Source organism: Bombina bombina, chromosome 6 (genome assembly GCF_027579735.1).
Source record: "Bombina bombina isolate aBomBom1 chromosome 6, aBomBom1.pri, whole genome shotgun sequence".
NCBI classification, from domain to species: Eukaryota; Metazoa; Chordata; class Amphibia; order Anura; family Bombinatoridae; genus Bombina; species Bombina bombina.
Genome location: NC_069504.1, coordinates 195031546 through 195049355, shown reverse-complemented (window position 1 = coordinate 195049355; position 17810 = coordinate 195031546).

The following is a 17810-nucleotide window of genomic DNA, read 5'->3' as shown; positions in this document are numbered from 1 at the left end:
TCCAGCGTATTTGAGGTTGACAGCTTGATAACTAGAGGCCACTGTGTCATTAGAAAGAAATTAGAAGCTAAGGTATGTTTATCTGTAGCAAGGACAGGATACAAAGCAGGAAATATTGCCTGCTACATCAAGCAGCTAACACATTCATGTGAATAATAAAAAGGCACAAGATTCTAGGAAAAACCATAATGACATAATTTTCATTAAGCAAAAGCTTTGCCTCAAAAAAATAAAAATAAAATAAAAATTGCACCTCCAGGACTGCTATAAAAGCCCTGTTACAAAGTTGTTTTAACCTGCATCTAAATCACATGTACCAAACTTTTAGCGGACAACATCACAAATGTGTGGAAATAACTAGCTAAACACTAGAAAACATACAGAAGGAATCCCCAGGATCATGGTGTAAGGGTGAACGTAACCACAAGGAGGTACCACAGACTCTGCTAGATCTTTCCCTAGTTTGTATTTAATCTACAAGCAGTGATTTGTTGCAGGGTTACTACAATATTCCATTTCCTAATCATTATTTCTGCTTGGTTCTAAACATGCTTTCAATTAATTAATGGAGGAATAAAATAGGGGTAGCAAATTGTTTTTCAGCTGTATTATTGTCATCTACCTATTGCACAAAACAAAAGTGATTTAAGATTATTAAAACAAATTTAAAAGCATCAATACAGTGTTTAGGCAGATATTTAAACTTTTACAGAATCTTAAAACACCTAAATTAAAGCAATTTCTCTGCAATTTCTCTGTAATCAAAGTTAAAGGGACATAATACTCATATATGCTAAATCAATTGAAAAGTGGTGCAGTATAACTGTAAAAACCTGACACAAAATATCACCTAATCATCTCTATGTAAAAAAAGGACAATATTTTACTTCAACATTTCTTCATCTCACAATAGTAAGAGACATGTTAACATTTATGCTTCAGCCACTGTCCAGCTGCAGGTTAAAGAAAAAAAATAGCCCATCAGCAGTGCTGAGATCATGCTTTTACAGAAATTGTGTGAGATTTCATAGTGAAAATAACATTACTGTGCTTGCACATGCCAGATGCACACTCCCTTGCAAGTCACAGGACTAGTATCCTGATTGGCTGCTTAAAGTCCTTTTACAATGGGCTGTGGCTACAGAGGGAATTTCCTTGCATAGAGATGTACAAGTACAATTTACTAATCAGCTTTTTACAGCTATGCTGCATGAATTTCAAGTGCTTCAAAATTTGGATATTAAAGTCTAAAAAGAAAAGGAAAAGGTGCATCCTTGTGCAGATCAATGCTATAAAGCTGTTGATAAGAGCCAATTCACTTCCCAATGTGTACAAAATACAACGATTGCTGCACTCCTTTGTGCCGATAGGCAGAAATCTTGCAGTGTCTATGCTCACTGTATATATATATATATAATCACTGGTTTTACCTGTTGCACCCCCTAGGCTTGGAAAAAGATTTTTTTTTTCCTCATTGCGTATACATTGTGAAAACATTTGCATATAATGTTCCTTTAAGGTAAACCAAAAAGAACAAAACGATTTTGCTTTATCAGTCGGCAGTTGTTTTAGAACCTCTCTCCACACTTTCTAAGGGATTATAGTTAATTGAAACAGTATACAAGATATTCCATATAAAGGCAATATGCCTGCTGCAAGGTCTAGCTTTGTTCATTTAAATAAGCTTTCTGTCAGCTCTGAGTTAAAGTTAATGGACCGTTAAATACAGTAGAGTTGCTTAATCTACAAATGCACAATAAAAAGAAAATGCAACAACAATTACTCTAAATGTCAGATGATCAGTAGATTTTTTTTTCTGAGGAATTTAAAAGATTGTTTTAATTTCCCTGCTCACTATATCATGTGACAGCCATCACCCAATTACAAGCGCATATACCTATACAATGTCAATTCCTGCACATGCTCATTAGGAGCAGAAAGTGTGCATATAAAAAGAATGAGCACAAATTTATAATAGTACATTATGTCAGTAGCTGTTAGTGAAGGCAAAAGGCACTAAATAAATAAATACTACTTTTTAAATAAAGGTGATACCTATTTTTTTTTACTGAAATACTCAAATAATATAAACATTAAAATATTGTAAATTAATTTGTACTATCAACAATTTATATTATTTGTTTCAACAAAAGTCCTAGTGATAACCTCATCTACAGGGAGTGCAGAATTATTAGGCAAATGAGTATTTTGACCACATCATCCTCTTTATGCATGTTGTCTTACTCCAAGCTGTATAGGCTTGAGAGCCTACTACCAATTAAGCATATTAGGTGATGTGCATCTCTGTAATGAGAAGGGGTGTGGTCTAATGACATCAACACCCTATATCAGGTGTGCATAATTATTAGGCAACTTCCTTTCCTTTGGCAAAATGGGTCAAAAGAAGGACTTGACAGGCTCAGAAAAGTCAAAAATAGTGAGATATCTTGCAGAGGGATGTAGCACTCTTAAAATGGCAAAGCTTCTGAAGCGTGATCATCGAACAATCGAGCGTTTCATTCAAAATAGTCAACAGGGTTGCAAGAAGCGTGTGGAAAAACCAAGGCGCAAAATAACTGCCCATGAACTGAGAAAAGTCAAGCGTGCAGCTGCCAAGATGCCACTTGCCACCAGTTTGGCCATATTTCAGAGCTGCAACATCACTGGAGTGCCCAAAAGCACAAGGTGTGCAATACTCAGAGACATGGCCAAGGTAAGAAAGGCTGAAAGACGACCACCACTGAACAAGACACACAAGCTGAAACGTCAAGACTGGGCCAAGAAATATCTCAAGACTGATTTTTCTAAGGTTTTATGGACTGATGAAATGAGAGTGAGTCTTGATGGGCCAGATGGATGGGCCCATGGCTGGATTGGTAAAGGGCAGAGAGCTCCAGTCCGACTCAGACGCCAGCAAGGTGGAGGTGGAGTACTGGTTTGGGCTGGTATCATCAAAGAGCTTGTGGGGCCTTTTCGGGTTGAGGATGGAGTCAAGCTCAACTCCCAGTCCTACTGCCAGTTTCTGGAAGACACTTTCTTCAAGCAGTGGTACAGGAAGAAGTCTGCATCCTTCAAGAAAAACATGATTTTCATGCAGGACAATGCTCCATCACACGCGTCCAAGTACTCCACAGCGTGGCTGGCAAGAAAGGGTATAAAAGAAGAAAATCTAATGACATGGCCTCCTTGTTCACCTGATCTGAACCCCATTGAGAACCTGTGGTCCATCATCAAATGTGAGATTTACAAGGAGGGAAAACAGTACACCTCTGAACAGTGTCTGGGAAGCTGTGGTTGCTGCTGCACGCAATGTTGATGGTGAACAGATCAAAACACTGACAGAATCCATGGATGGCAGGCTTTTGAGTGTCCTTGCAAAGAAAGGTGGCTATATTGGTCACTGATTTGTTTTTGTTTTGTTTTTGAATGTCAGAAATGTATATTTGTGAATGTTGAGATGTTATATTGGTTTCACTGGTAAAAATAAATAATTGAAATGGGTATATATTTGTTTTTTGTTAAGTTGCCTAATAATTATGCACAGTAATAGTCACCTGCACACACAGATATCCCCCTAAAATAGCTATAACTAAAAACAAACTAAAAACTACTTCCAAAACTATTCAGTTTTGATATTAATGAGTTTTTTGGGTTCATTGAGAACATGGTTGTTGTTCAATAATAAAATTAATCCTCAAAAATACAACTTGCCTAATAATTCTGCACTCCCTGTAGATCTAGAGATTTTTGACCATTGTTTTGGGATGTCAACAATAAAAGATGTCAACACACACAAAAAGTGCGAATCATAGAGAATCAGGAACTATAAAGGTGAGTAAAATAACTTGTAATTGAATGGTGTAAATTTTAGGACATCCTACTCCTCTCTTCCGAAACACCATTGTTCCTCCTCTTTCCTATCAAATTGCATTAGTCAGCAAAATGAAACTATATGTGCCCTCCTCCCATGCACCACTACACTGCATGTGTCAAACACCAAAAATCCAACATCAGGTGTAAGGAGAAAGGAGTCGGATGTCACTTCACAAGAGTAGAGTATTTATATATTGAGCACAAACAATAACTGATTCATAATGCTTTCATTACATCACACCAACTCGCTTTGTCTGTAACATTTCAGGCTTTGTCAGGGTCATCAGACATAAGGTATAAGGAATCAGATATCAAGTGTCTGGCATAAAATATCTGGAATCTGGAGCCATTCATCAGACATCAAGCAACATTTATCAGACATTATCATCAATCAATACATTAAATTTCAAGGACATCCTTTTATATTTTAAACATTTCATGATCAATTTTAATTCAGTTTATTTAGTGCAAGCTGTATATATGATATATCTGGTAATAATAAAGGGTTCAGAGTGATGAGAAGAATGTATGACCAATGTTCACATTTGTATATAACAATGGGTCCAACTGCTATGTATACCAACACTCACTCCCCAAGTCCGTTAGTCATGCACCTCTATTTGCTCCCAGGGTGGTACTCAAAGCACCTGCTTACCCTATCCAGATGCCTTCCAGACTCGTCCTGTAGTGCTCGAGCGCTTCACTTTGTGAAAGTGTTTTTTCATGTTTTAAACATATCAATAAAGTATTGTTTTTTATCTACTGGGTGGCGTGGATCTCATTTTCATCTTCTTCAGAATATATGATATATCTACCATATAAATGTTCAGGTCTCAATATTTAATGGACAAGTAAGAAATGTAGCTTTTTCCTATGTTTAACAAGTGGATTAGTAAATTTTCTCACCTAACTGGTAAACTATGGTGATATTTATCCATCCCTGTATATTTCTCATCTGTAGAGATGTATGATTACAATTAATTTGCTTTGTATATTTGTCACCCAAATGAATAGAGCTATGCTAGCGCTGCAGAATCTGTTGGCACTCTACAAATAACTAATAATAATAATGCTGCATCCCGACCCTTATTTCTTCCACTTTGCTCTTTTGTTTACAGTTTGAACTTGGACAGTTGCCTCCACCCTGAAGAGGTTAAACACACCTAACATGCCAGTGCCTAGAGGGATATAGATACCTCAATATCTGGAAACATAAATTCCTTTCACCTGGTATTTTGTACTGGACTGTGCCATTGAACATGGTCATTCAGACATTAACAGTAAAGTTATGCTATGTAACATAGTAGATGAGGTTAAAAAAAGACAGAAGTCCATTGAGTTCAACCTATACCAGTGCTTTCCAAACTGTGTGTCGTGACACAGTGTGTCAGCGGCTGTGTGTAGGTGTGTCCCTGCTTCAGCACAATTTTTTTTTTATTTCAAATTATTTTTACTTTTTTTTTGGTTTCCGACTTTCCGTCTGCCTGCTACGCATATCATGTGGTTGATACCTAGTGGGTCACAGATCATCTTAACCTACTGGCGCAGCTTAGCGGGAACTGAAACTATTCCCATTGGTGGCACATTGGCTGCACGTGTAGACTCCTCAATCAGCTCATGACTACACATGTAGTCAGTGAGTGGGACAGCAGTGTGTTTGCAGTGCGGGCAGTAGTCAGTCGAACTCGCAGGGCTCTGAGGGCAGCAGCTTAAACGCTGAGCTGAAGTCAGAAGTCAAAGTGTTTTGTTGTTTTTTTGCAACTAGTTCCCAGTAGTGCATTGCTGCTCCTGCTTTTGATATATGGATAGGAAGTGGAAGCTTAAACTTGCGAGTGTCTTTATCTAATATTCCACTAAATATTCAGAAATTGTGTTCATCCCATCAACCTCATACATCCCATTAAAATAGTAAGTAGCTATTGGTGTTATTAAACTATTTTTTAATTCTTGCACATACTTACTGTTACTTGTAAATACATTGTGTTATTATATAATTTATGTATGTGTCTGTATCTCTTTTAAAACAAGTTAGTTAAACCTGTTTGCTAGTACAACTGAATTACTGTGTCACGAAATTAGTGTAGGTCTTAAAAAGTGTGTCCCAACATGAGAAGTTTGGAAAGCTCTGGACCTATACAAATCTTAAAATACTCACAGGAGCATCCTGAGAAGGTAACATAACAGCATATAAACATACACAGTAGCGAGCTTTATCTGCCTCATTTTCTGCCTCTGAGCAGTCTATTTTTGCATTTGAAAAACATAGCATGTGGTCCTCTTAAAGAGGTTTATAATTTGCCATAGCTGGATTACCTTTTTGCATTCTAAAAAAGGCTTCTCATACAATGATGAATGCAGAATGCACTGTTTTGGAAATTAAAATGTTATAGACATTACTACAGGTTTGCAAATGTAAAATCAGGGAAGCTGAGAGGGCTACAATTCCCAGTGATTTTTAGTACCATTTAAAGGTGAAGGTCAAGTCTGACGTTGTGGATAGCATTTTTCAATATCTTATCTAAATTTCATTATAATGTTCATCTCATCAAATTATATGTTAACGCAATAAAAAGTTGTAATTTTAACTTTTTTAATACGCTCTGTTTCGCTGTACAATCCGCCCCCCATGTGTGCCTTCATTGATTTACATAATTGCGCTCCAATCGATATTTTAAACCCCGTGGCGTCCAGCCCCTTTTCACTTCGTCATCGCCACCTTATGCGCATGCGTTTAAGCAAACAGCGCATCATCGGCAGCTCGTGTCATTTAAACGCGCATGCGTTGTCAGCTCATAATCATTGTTACATTGAATCTACAGGCATTGGCTTATTAAGTTATTGGGGCTAAGCATTGTAATTATTAATTATTTCATTACCCGCGGTCAACAATATTTGCACGCTCCAGCAGAATATAATTTTATTTCTAACATTCTATACTACTTTATTATGGCACTTACTGAAACCATGCGCTATTGACTTGAGGATACGCATGCGCATTTAAACGAAATCACTGTGCACGAGCGTAGTCCAATTCTAACAGAGCCAAAGCTATGTCATAAGAGCAGAATAAGAAGTGTTGTAGGGGGAGCTAAGCGCGATAACGGAGGTATATAAAAAATAAATTTTACATGAAAAAGCAATAGTTAGTTATACATATAAAGTCAGCGACTGTAATATATTCAAGCCTAAGTTTATACATGATGTCTTGAGAATAGCAAAAATTGACCTTCACTTTAAAGCAGGGCTTGTCAAACCTAGAAATAAGGGAGTCACTGGCTCCTACAATGTTCTACAGTGTTCTCCATAGAAAATATTGCCAGCCAGATGGTATTATGAAGTAGCTGGGTGGGGGTGATGTAATACTTAGAAACATTGTAATTCTCTGCAATCCAAAGCACAAATTAATTGCATAATTTAACATGAATGCAATTAATGATCATTTGTGCCATAAGATATTGGCTTAAATTTTCGCCGCGTGGTCTTGACCCGCATTTTAGGGTTACTTTCCATATATCTATATACATATAACACTGTATGTCTGGCTCCTAAATATTCTTACTGGCTCCTAAATTTTAAATAGATTTGTCAGCCCCTGATTTAAACCCTTGTTTCTTAACCTGTGGCACATGGCCGGTCAGCTTCTCACTCCCCCCTGTGTATGTGATGAAGTTAGATGGAGAAATGTGATAACAATTATTACTTCCCTCATCCATTTTCTTCTAATGTAATTAAAATAATATCAAACTTTGTGTGCTTTCTCTTCAAGTTGTTTTTATTCTTATGCTGGCATTTGCATTCAGTAATGCAGGATTTTTAAAATTAAAATCCTGAAAACAGAAAAATAAATATGTCCCGTTACCTCTTAATTTTCACCTTTTTTTTTTATTTATGTGTTGCAGTTGGGGTACTTGTGGCAAAATATCTAATGTCTGTAGGAGATCTTGCTGCAAAAAAAAACTGAGAAACACTCTGGCTTTGATAAAGGAGAAAAGTACCTTATAAAAAAAGCAAAAGAAAATGTCCCCCAGATATATTCCAAAATCTTGTGGAAAGCCTTCCCAGAAGTGTTGTATCTGTTATAGCTGTAAAGGGGGGGATGGGGTGCCCAACAATCTCATATAGATGTAATGGCCAGGTGTCCACACCATTTTGGCCATATAGTGAATATTTAGTTAAACTGATCACATAAAGTGGTAAAACCAATAACATTTCTCAGAGGAAGAAATTCATATTGGTTTCAACAGACCTTTAAAAGGATACTGAACCCAATTTTTTTCTTTCATGGATTCAGATAGAGTATGCAATTTTAAGCAGCTTCTAATTTATTCCTATAATCACTTTTTCTTGTTCTCTTGCTATCTTTATTTGAAAAGGCAGGAATGAAAGCTTTGGAGCCGGTCTATTTTTTGTTCAGTACCCTGGATAGGGCTTGCTGAATTGATGCCTGCATTTAGCCATCCAATCAGCAAGCGCAACCCAGGTTCTCAACCTAAAATGGGCCAGCTCCAAAGCTTTTATTCCTGCTTTTTCAAATAAAGATAACAACAGAACGAAGAAAAATTGATAATAGAAGTAAATTAGAAAGCTGCTTAAAATTGCAGCTCTGACTCATGAAAGAAAAAAATTGGGTTTAGTATCCCTTTAACAAATGCTTTACTGTGCTTTAACACACGTTACCTTTGTTTATCAATTTGTTTTAAAAAATGGCAACTAAAGGACATGTAATTCTACCAACTCCATAAGTGAAAAAGCACATAAACATGTATTTATGATTATTTATCTATACATACAGAGAGAAGTGCACTCACAGAACGAACAACCAGTTCAATACCATTGTTAAACTGTTCTATAGAGATTTACCACCTGGGTGCAACTTCTTTTAGCCCAGTAATGCCTTTCACAGAGTAGAACTTTCCTGTAGTATATCAGTCTGATCCCGCCTATTACGTTTCAGTCCAGCGCCGAAATACCAGGCAATTCCTCTCTGAACAAGGAACACAGCAACCTCTTGACGATCGTTTTGGCCTTCATAGGGTCTCGTCAGTGAGGTGTAGCCATATTCCCTTTAAGCGCACTGAACAAGGAGTCCACGTCGGTTGCCCTTTTTTCCCATAGGGAACTAAATACATACATACAGAGAGAAGTACACTCACAGGAACGAACAACCAGCTCAATAACATTGTTAGTCTGTTCTATGGCAATTTACCACCTGGGTGAAACTTATTTTAGCCCAGTAATGGTTTTTCACAGAGTAGAACTTTTCCTGTAGTATATCATTCTGATCCAGCTATTACGGTCAGTCCAGTTGAGTGCGTCTCTCTATTTATTGTTTGTATGCAAATTACTCTTGGTCTCCCTATGAGTAAAAAGGGGGAAACCAGTCGTGGGGACTCCTTGCACATATGCCCTAGAGAGATGCAACTGCACCTCACAGACGAGGCCCAAGGGAGGCCGAAACGTACATCTGGGGTTTGTTGTTTTCTCTTGTTCAGAGGAATTGCCTGGAATTTCGGAGCTGGACTGTCATTGGGCAAGGTCAGGACTGATATGCTACTGGAGTATTTTTTCCTCTGTGAAAGGCATAATGTGCTAAAAGAGACTTCACTCCTGAGTGGCACTTGGCCTTGTGGACAGCACGGAGGTTTTTCTAGCTCTGTCTCAGTTGAGTGCTTCTCTCTATTTTCTGTTTGTATGCAAATTACTCGTGTCTCCCTATGAGTAAAAAAGGGGGGAAACCAAACGTGGACCTCCTTGGCAACATATGCCCTAAAGAGATGCAACGGCACCTCACTGACGAGGCCCAAGGGAGGCCAACACTTATGCCTGGGGTTTGTTGTTTTTCCTCTTGTATTTATCTATACAGACATTTATCAACTAACCCATCTTCTCCTGAATATAGATAGATCATCATACGTCCAAAATACATAAGGCCAGCTTTGAGTTTTTTATGCTATTTAGATGATGTCTGATGAATGCTGCTTGATGTATGATCCTGGCTCCGGACATTTGATACTGGACTCCTGATGTCAGCTGCATGTGATATGATGGTGTTTAGGAAAAGAGAACATGAATAAGGGATAACTCTCAGAAAACGTTGTTGTTTATTTTTCTGGGAACAATAAACATTTGAAATATTTGAATTCTCTGGTTCTGCTACATTTTGTGACTTGGATTTGAAGTGATGCTGCAGAGCATCAGTAGCCCGCCCACAGACAAGCTATGGTAAGCGTGCTGAACTGTTTTCAAGATTGACGTTTAGGAAAAAGAGAACATATAGTTTTAATGGGATAACTGATGGAGTTATGACTGGATAGAGGAGAGAAGAAAGATATTTGGTAAATGATCATGAGGTACAATTTAATATTTCTTAAAATAGAGACACTGGGACTTCCGGTGGGTGGCGTTTTAAGATGGCTGCACGTTTCTGAAGCTCCGAGATACGCTGAGAAAGGCAAACCTTTATGTAGCCGAATCCACTGCCATCTGCATATCTCTTGACAGTTACGTGTCCCGAGGGTTAAGGCGGATAGAGAAATTACCATCTTCTCTCCCACAGGGGCCATAGTAGAAGCAAGAAGCCATTTGGCAGTGTGGCATATTCTACAGCGCCACATTGTACATAAGTAATCAGCGCATAACCTTTTCCGTTGGTTTCCTTCCTGATGGAGGCAGAAAAATTATGTTACTGCACAGATACTTGAATCTTTCCTGCCTCTGTTTGACCGTTTAGACTGCAGCTTTAAAACCCTGCATGAAGTGATTCGGCTGACCGGGGAGGGCCTACCGTAAGAAACCTGAGCCTGTGAATAAGCAAGTTGGCTCCTCAACATGGGACTTACCACACGTTGCCGCTACAACTCTATGGGATTCCGCCACATCTGATGACCCCCCCCGCAATCCTATTTCTAGACCTGACCAGAGGATCTCGGAGCAGGCGTTGCACTCACCTGTTGTGGCTACCATGGGACCAGGAGAGGATCTGTGAAGCCTGCGCCCCAGTGGAAGTCCTAATTTGGGGACACGGAGAGACAGGGCATGGAGTCGGTGGTTATATCAGAACAGCTGATGGACTTTTCCATAGCGCTTGTTAGGAACTGTGTCCCCGGAATTGATGGCGTTTTTTTTATGCTCCGCTAAACATCTAAGTCTTGACCTGCAAAGGCCCCTGCCCGAAATTACCACTTGAGTTCCTTACACTCGTAAGAGGCGCGGACATGTTTTCCCTTCAGCACCGACAACTGTCGTTGTGCTTGCTTCGCGCTGGGAATTGGGTGATTCATTCCTGCGGGATAATGCACTTGCTGCCAGGGGGTTGTAGCTCCAGGGCATGAACCCTTCAAACTATTGCATGTTTGAAATGTCATCCTTCTTGTGCAGTTTTATTTTCATTTTTGTCAACCTATCTAAGCAGAAATGGACCTTTAGTATATCAACTATCTAACAACATGCATACTGCTACTCACCCTTGCTTAAAATAACGTATATTTTGTATTGGACTCTATGTATTTCACTAACTTATGTCACTTTACTTGTGTATTGCACTTTGTATAATGCCTCTTGCTTGGATTGAACTGTACAAATTGCCACTCAGGTATGCACCTAACTGCATTATAATATATATTGAAGTTACAGGGAGAATATCCTAAATCACTCTATCTACTACCTTTTACGTATGGAGCTGCGCTTGAGATTTAGACATTGTGTAGAATCACTGTTATTCCCCTCCTACATATAGGAATCCTGTAACCTCACCTGAAATAATCATGCCATCTCATGCTATATGTTCACTGTGTCTTATTTGCACTATCTGAGTTTAACCTTGAGATACTCATTTGCCTAGCTAATTTTAGATGTGAAATAACCTCAAGAGTTAAGGCTGACATTTAGTGTTAGTATGCTTTCTACTCGTCTGGGCCCTTCTGCATGCTAAAATATTAAACAGTCTTTGGACCACTGTACTGTAAGGCACTTCACCATACTAAATCATACAATGGTTACAGAAGTGGGATTAGTGCCCAGGCGTCCTTGTTTAAAACACTTTTAGATGACCACGCCTAAGGTCCTAATATGCTGAAATCTGAACTTACACTTAACTTGTATGTATTCTCATTGCTTCACTGTTTAGCCCTCTCTCTATGCTCCCTGTTTGTTATTGCCAGACATTTTCTGACACAACGTTCTTTGTTTGCCCATGTCCCGTGTTTACCCACACTGTCATGCAGTTTTTGTTTTTGTTTTTCCTTACCTATTATATTTCATAATATACCACCACACTGTGTATTAGTTAAATATCTTTTAATTACGCCTGAATTTCAGATTTGACTATTTTCTCATAAAGGGCAATACTTGTGCATTATATATTTGCGTGAAGCGGGCGCAGACTACGCTGCCTGCATTAGGCTGTATTTCCCTCACTGCATTGCCAATACAGGCTAACTGCTGCATATCACAAATTATCTTCCAAGCTTAGTGAAGAGTATCTTGGCTGATATAGTAAGACTGAAACCATGTCAGAACACTCATTTGTTTTTGTTTTGTTTGCTCTAATTTGCTAATAGTTCTGAAAATATTTAGAAGTGGCTACTGAAAACAGTTTATCACTATGGGTACGGCATTCTCATTTTAAGATGAACAATCTTTCAACCCCTTATAATAATATTGTAATATGCCATAGTATTCAGTAACGCTTAATGTGGATTCTGGTTTTGTTCTATTTCGTTTATTTAAAAAAAGGTTTTAGTTTGGTTTAGTTTTGTTAGTTTTATAGATTAGTTGTGTTAGTTTTCATAAAAACAAAATCCCAACATTGTGATACAAATGAGTATATCTGTTAGAATGTTCTCTAACCCATGCATTTCCTCTGTAGACCTAAATACTAATGTGAATATTATATTCTAACTATGATGGATTATGTTAATAGGTCATAGTTACTTCACACAATTCTATGTTATATTATCACACCCTGCGTGGTGTTTTTGATTGGTAATTTATTGCTGTATCGCTTGTTGGTCATAAATAAAAAATAAAAAAATAAAAAAATAGAGACACTGAGCCTACACTGTAGAAAAATATATCAAAGACTGTTATGGCTGAAATATATTTCTTTATGCAAATATCATTTTTACATTTTTTAAAAATATTTTCCTTAAAATAATATTTATTAATCTGTTTAGGGTTACTATTGTTATATGTTGAACATATGTTTAAGGGTTATGGGTCATGTTTAGATTATGCAATTCTCCATATTTATACAATTTACATTAGTGAAGTAATTTGGGTTGCAGAATGCATTTTTGATTGTACACAGAGGCTAAACAAAAACAGAATAGGAACCATTACTAGAGTAAGTGTGGATTCTTTACTCTTGAATGTGAGGGTCAAACTGGAATTTATGCCATTACTTTGTCAGTTCATGAACACATTTTAAAATGCTTTTCATAAAAACCACTGTGCTTTTTTATATATATAAACAACTTAAAATTAGTTTTTATTTTGCTCATGTTTTGGCACACAATATTTCCAAGCAAACTGTCATTGTTGAGCTAGGATGTACCAGAGGGATTCTATAAATCTTAAAGTGAATGTAAATTTTGATGCTAAAGTGCCCCGGTTTTTAAAACTTTGATTAAAAACAGGGGCACTTTAATTCATAAAAATTTACATTTCACTCCTGTTGTGACAAAAACTTACCTTTTAAACTTCACAGCAGCTCCAGCTTTCTCCGGTCTCACAAGCCATTTCTGATGTCAGAAATGATTGATAGGTCATCCTCCAATCACAGATTCCCCCCCAGGGGATTCAGTGTCTGATTCACTGCTGTGATTGGAGGAAGCCGATGCCTCATTTTAGACCCAGGAAGAGGCTTTGAAACAGGTGGAGGAAGCTGGAGCTGCTGTGAAGATTAAAAGGTAAGTTTTTTTTCACACAGGAGTGAAATGAAAATTTTTATGAATTAAAAGTGCCCCTGTTTTTAATCGAAGTTTTAAAAACCGGGCACTTTAGCATCAAAATTTACATTCACTTTAAATGACACAAATGCAGGATCTTCCCCAGCTGTCGTACATCTATTTTTATTTATATATTTATATATATATATATATATATATATATATATTATATATATATATATATATATATATATATATATGTGTATATATATATATATATATATATATATATATTAATATATATTTCCCCAATATCAAATCCATGGGCATATTCCCTGGTTAAACTTGCTAGGCGCCCCAGCTACATATTGGCATATTGGTAGTTGTATTTTACTGAAACTAAGCATAAAACCCTTCTCAAGGACAAAAAGGATTGGGACAGTGCTAAAGAATTTCAGAATAAAATAGATCAAATAAAATTAAGGTGCTGGTAAAAGATATTTAATGATACAAAAAAGTCACAATTAGAAATGTAATATAGACAATATAAAACAATTGTTGATACATGCACTTTAAAAAGGCTTAACATGCAAGTTTCTCTGCTACAAATCATTACGCGTTTCAAGGAGAAATCCTCTTCATCAGGTGATATCAAACTGAAACTACACTTACCTCTCTTTTAGCTCCAGATTGGGGTTGCGTCTCTGCAGTTACGTAACTGCTTTGACCCTTCCTATGTGAGAGGTGCAAGTCTGACATTTTCACAATCCCTGTGCACAGTGTACACTTTCAGGATAGATGCTTCAAATACAGTGTTTGCAGCATTGTGTACACTTACTGCAGGTTGTTAGGAAGTAGTTCAGCTGTTCCCTATATTACTGCTGCTAGGAAGGAAGTAGTTACAAAAACTTGCACCATTACAAGTGCTACAGTGCTCCTTAGAAGCAGTGTGCCCTATATCTGAACCCTAACCCTCAGCAGTGGCTTTGAAAGCAAGATGGGTGACTGGACAGCACAACACCCAGCCAGCACCATGCTATTACAACCTTATATCTTTAGACAGAATACACCTTCCCCTGGGAGGCCTTGATCTGAATCATTTTCTTCATTCTTGGGAAATAATGTTGAGAACCCATGGATGTTGAACAGAATAAAACCAAGCCCCATTTAGAAGGCTTAATCTTCTCCCTACCAGAATATTTGTATCAGGGGTTGCACTCAATTTATGAGTACACACTTTGACTGATTAGTGGCCCCTAACAGGTTGGCCTCAATTTTGCAGGGATGTTAGCCCACGGCAGATTATAAACATACCTTTAACATTAAGGTTTACCACAAATCCTCTTTAGGTTGAAGTTACTATCCATGATATCAATTCAGGATAAGATTTTGTAACTATCCACCATTTTCACTACATTAGTTTGAAAACCACTTTTACCTGCTGCAACTGTTTTTATTGTGTGTAACCCTTTTTAAATAAAACTAATAAAGTTGATATATTTTAAAACCTATATACACTAAGCCCATATATATGAGGGCAGAGTGCTTTTCTGGTTAGTATCCTGTCCAGCTCTCTTGCTGGAATTGTTCTTGTATATGTTTCTTTCTGATACTCAGCACCTATACACTATTACATAGTATAACTACATATTAGATTATATTCTATACATTTAAATAAAGTGTTCCCTCAAAGTAATGAGTTGTGCCATTGGTCATCTCTCAAATTTTGCCAGACCCAAACAACACCTTCCCTTTAAAAGGCAGAGACTGAAGTCTAGATTTAGAAACCAAATCAGCAGACCATGCTTTCAACCACAAGGCCCTCCTAGCCAAAACTGTTAGTGTCATATTTTTAGCATTGATCTTAATAATATCAACAACAGCATCACAAATTAAAACATTAGCTGTCATGAGTTTTAACTGATTAGAAAACTCTTCACCAGCAGACTCCTCAGAGAGCAGCTTAAATATATCCTTGCACCAAAGGGTAGAGTCTGCAGCAACAAAAGCGAAACTAATTGATGGCCTAAGAAACCTGCTTGCAAAAAGACAACTTTACTATGACAAGACTATATTTTCCTATCCATAGGGTCTCTAAAAGAGGTGCTATCCTCAAGAGCAATAGTAGAAAGTTTAGCCAAAGTAGAAATAGCTCCATCCACTTTAGAATTGTTTCCCAAAGCTCTAAATTAGAAGCAGGCCAAAGAAACATCCTTTTAAATCGTTGAGCAGGATTAAATATAGATACCAGGCTTGGACCACTCTTTAGAAATATTCTTAGAGTAATTCTAACTAGCGCACCTGCTGAGCCAGCGTGACGAGCATATAGGAAAAAAACATAAAAAAGCAATGCATAAAAAATGGCGCTCACAATCAAGCTGAAGTGCAAAAAACAAAACAAATGAGAGCAATATAGCAGACGAGTTAAAAAAAAAAAAAAAACAGACATGCACAATCAAAGTATTTAGCGCACCTCAAGACTTACATAGGGTGAATAAGGTACTTATATACCAAGTCCTAAAATACCTGACATAATGCTCCCCAGGCTAGGATATACCCATAAGTGAGTACCTACTAAAAGCCTACAGGCTAAGCAGGTGCCCAACAACCCTCAGATTTACCTGATAGGTACCCATACTACTGGACTTAACATATCCAGAAAAAACTGCTTCCAGTAGTTAGCCAATCCAGTTTTGCACATTTGAAAGCAGAGGATCTAAATATAAAGAGTATAACCTTGAACCAACAAGAGGAGGCTAGGGACTGGTCCCTGCAACACCTGTGGCAGGCCTGTGACTAACTCCCATAGGAAAGAGAAGCAGTCTGCCAGGAATGAACAACAGCTCAGTTGCTTGTTCTTAGGCCTGGTAACCACCTGGGTTTAGACCAGTTGTGCTTTTCACAGAGGAAAACTTTCCTGAAGTATATTATTCTGATCCTGCCTAACAAGATCAGTCAAGCCTTAAAATACCAGGCAATTATCTCAACAAGAGAAATGGCAACCCCAGACGATCGTTTCGGTCTCCTTTGGTCCACGTGAGGTGCAGCCATATACCTCTAAGCACATTAGGCAAGGAGTCAACATATGGTTTCCCCCATAACCCATAGGGAGACTTTCCCCAGGGTCATAATACAAATGGAAACAGAAGGTGAAACAGTCTGCCAGGAACAAACAAAAGTTCAGTGCTTGTTCTATTGCCCGTCACTACTTAGGAGAAGCTTCTTTTGGCCTAAGTGTGCTTTTCATAGAGGAAAACTTTTCTGAAGTATATCAGTCTGATCCCGTCTAATAAGGTCAGTCCAGCCCCAGAATACCAGTCAATTCTCCTCTGTGCAAGGGGAAAAAAACAAAAATGCCAGATGATTGTTTCAACCTCATTTGTGCCTCATCAGTGAGGTGCAGCCACAACCCTCAAAGTATATTGGGTAAATCACCATAGAAAAAGCTAAAACATTATTAAACTGGTTGTTTGTACCTGGGGAGTGTGTTTCTCTCTGTGTGTATTTTGTTCCTGTGTCACTACCCATACTCCAAAGACATCTCTCTGTCCAAACAGTAGCTCTCTGAGGGGACACTGGGCCTCAAATTGGTCTAAGAACCTTTCTCACAAACATCTGAAGCACCTACCTTCCTCCTGCAAAGCCAAAGACAAGACTAGCTTCCAGTAAGGTGGAAGGGTTTTGGAGGGCTCTTGGAGTTTTGGGATCTTTGCATCCTCCTAGTGGTCAGGAGTATAAATGCCCATGAGTAATGGATCGTGGACTATCAATATCCATTACTCATGAAAGAAAAGCGGTGCATACTTGAATTGTCACCAGTAAAAAAATACAATCAAAAATAATCAAAAACCTATCAACAAAAAATGGGCAAGGTCTTGTGAACGCTCACCATCATGAAAGGAATGAATGTATCAGGTAAGTCCCACAAGCTATTACTCCTGGGAAAGTAATACCCAAGCGGTGGAGTCCACGAGTAATGAGGGCAGGAAAAAATAATTACTCAATGTATATTTAAAGTTTTGTTTTTGTCATCATCTCTTTTTTTTCTTA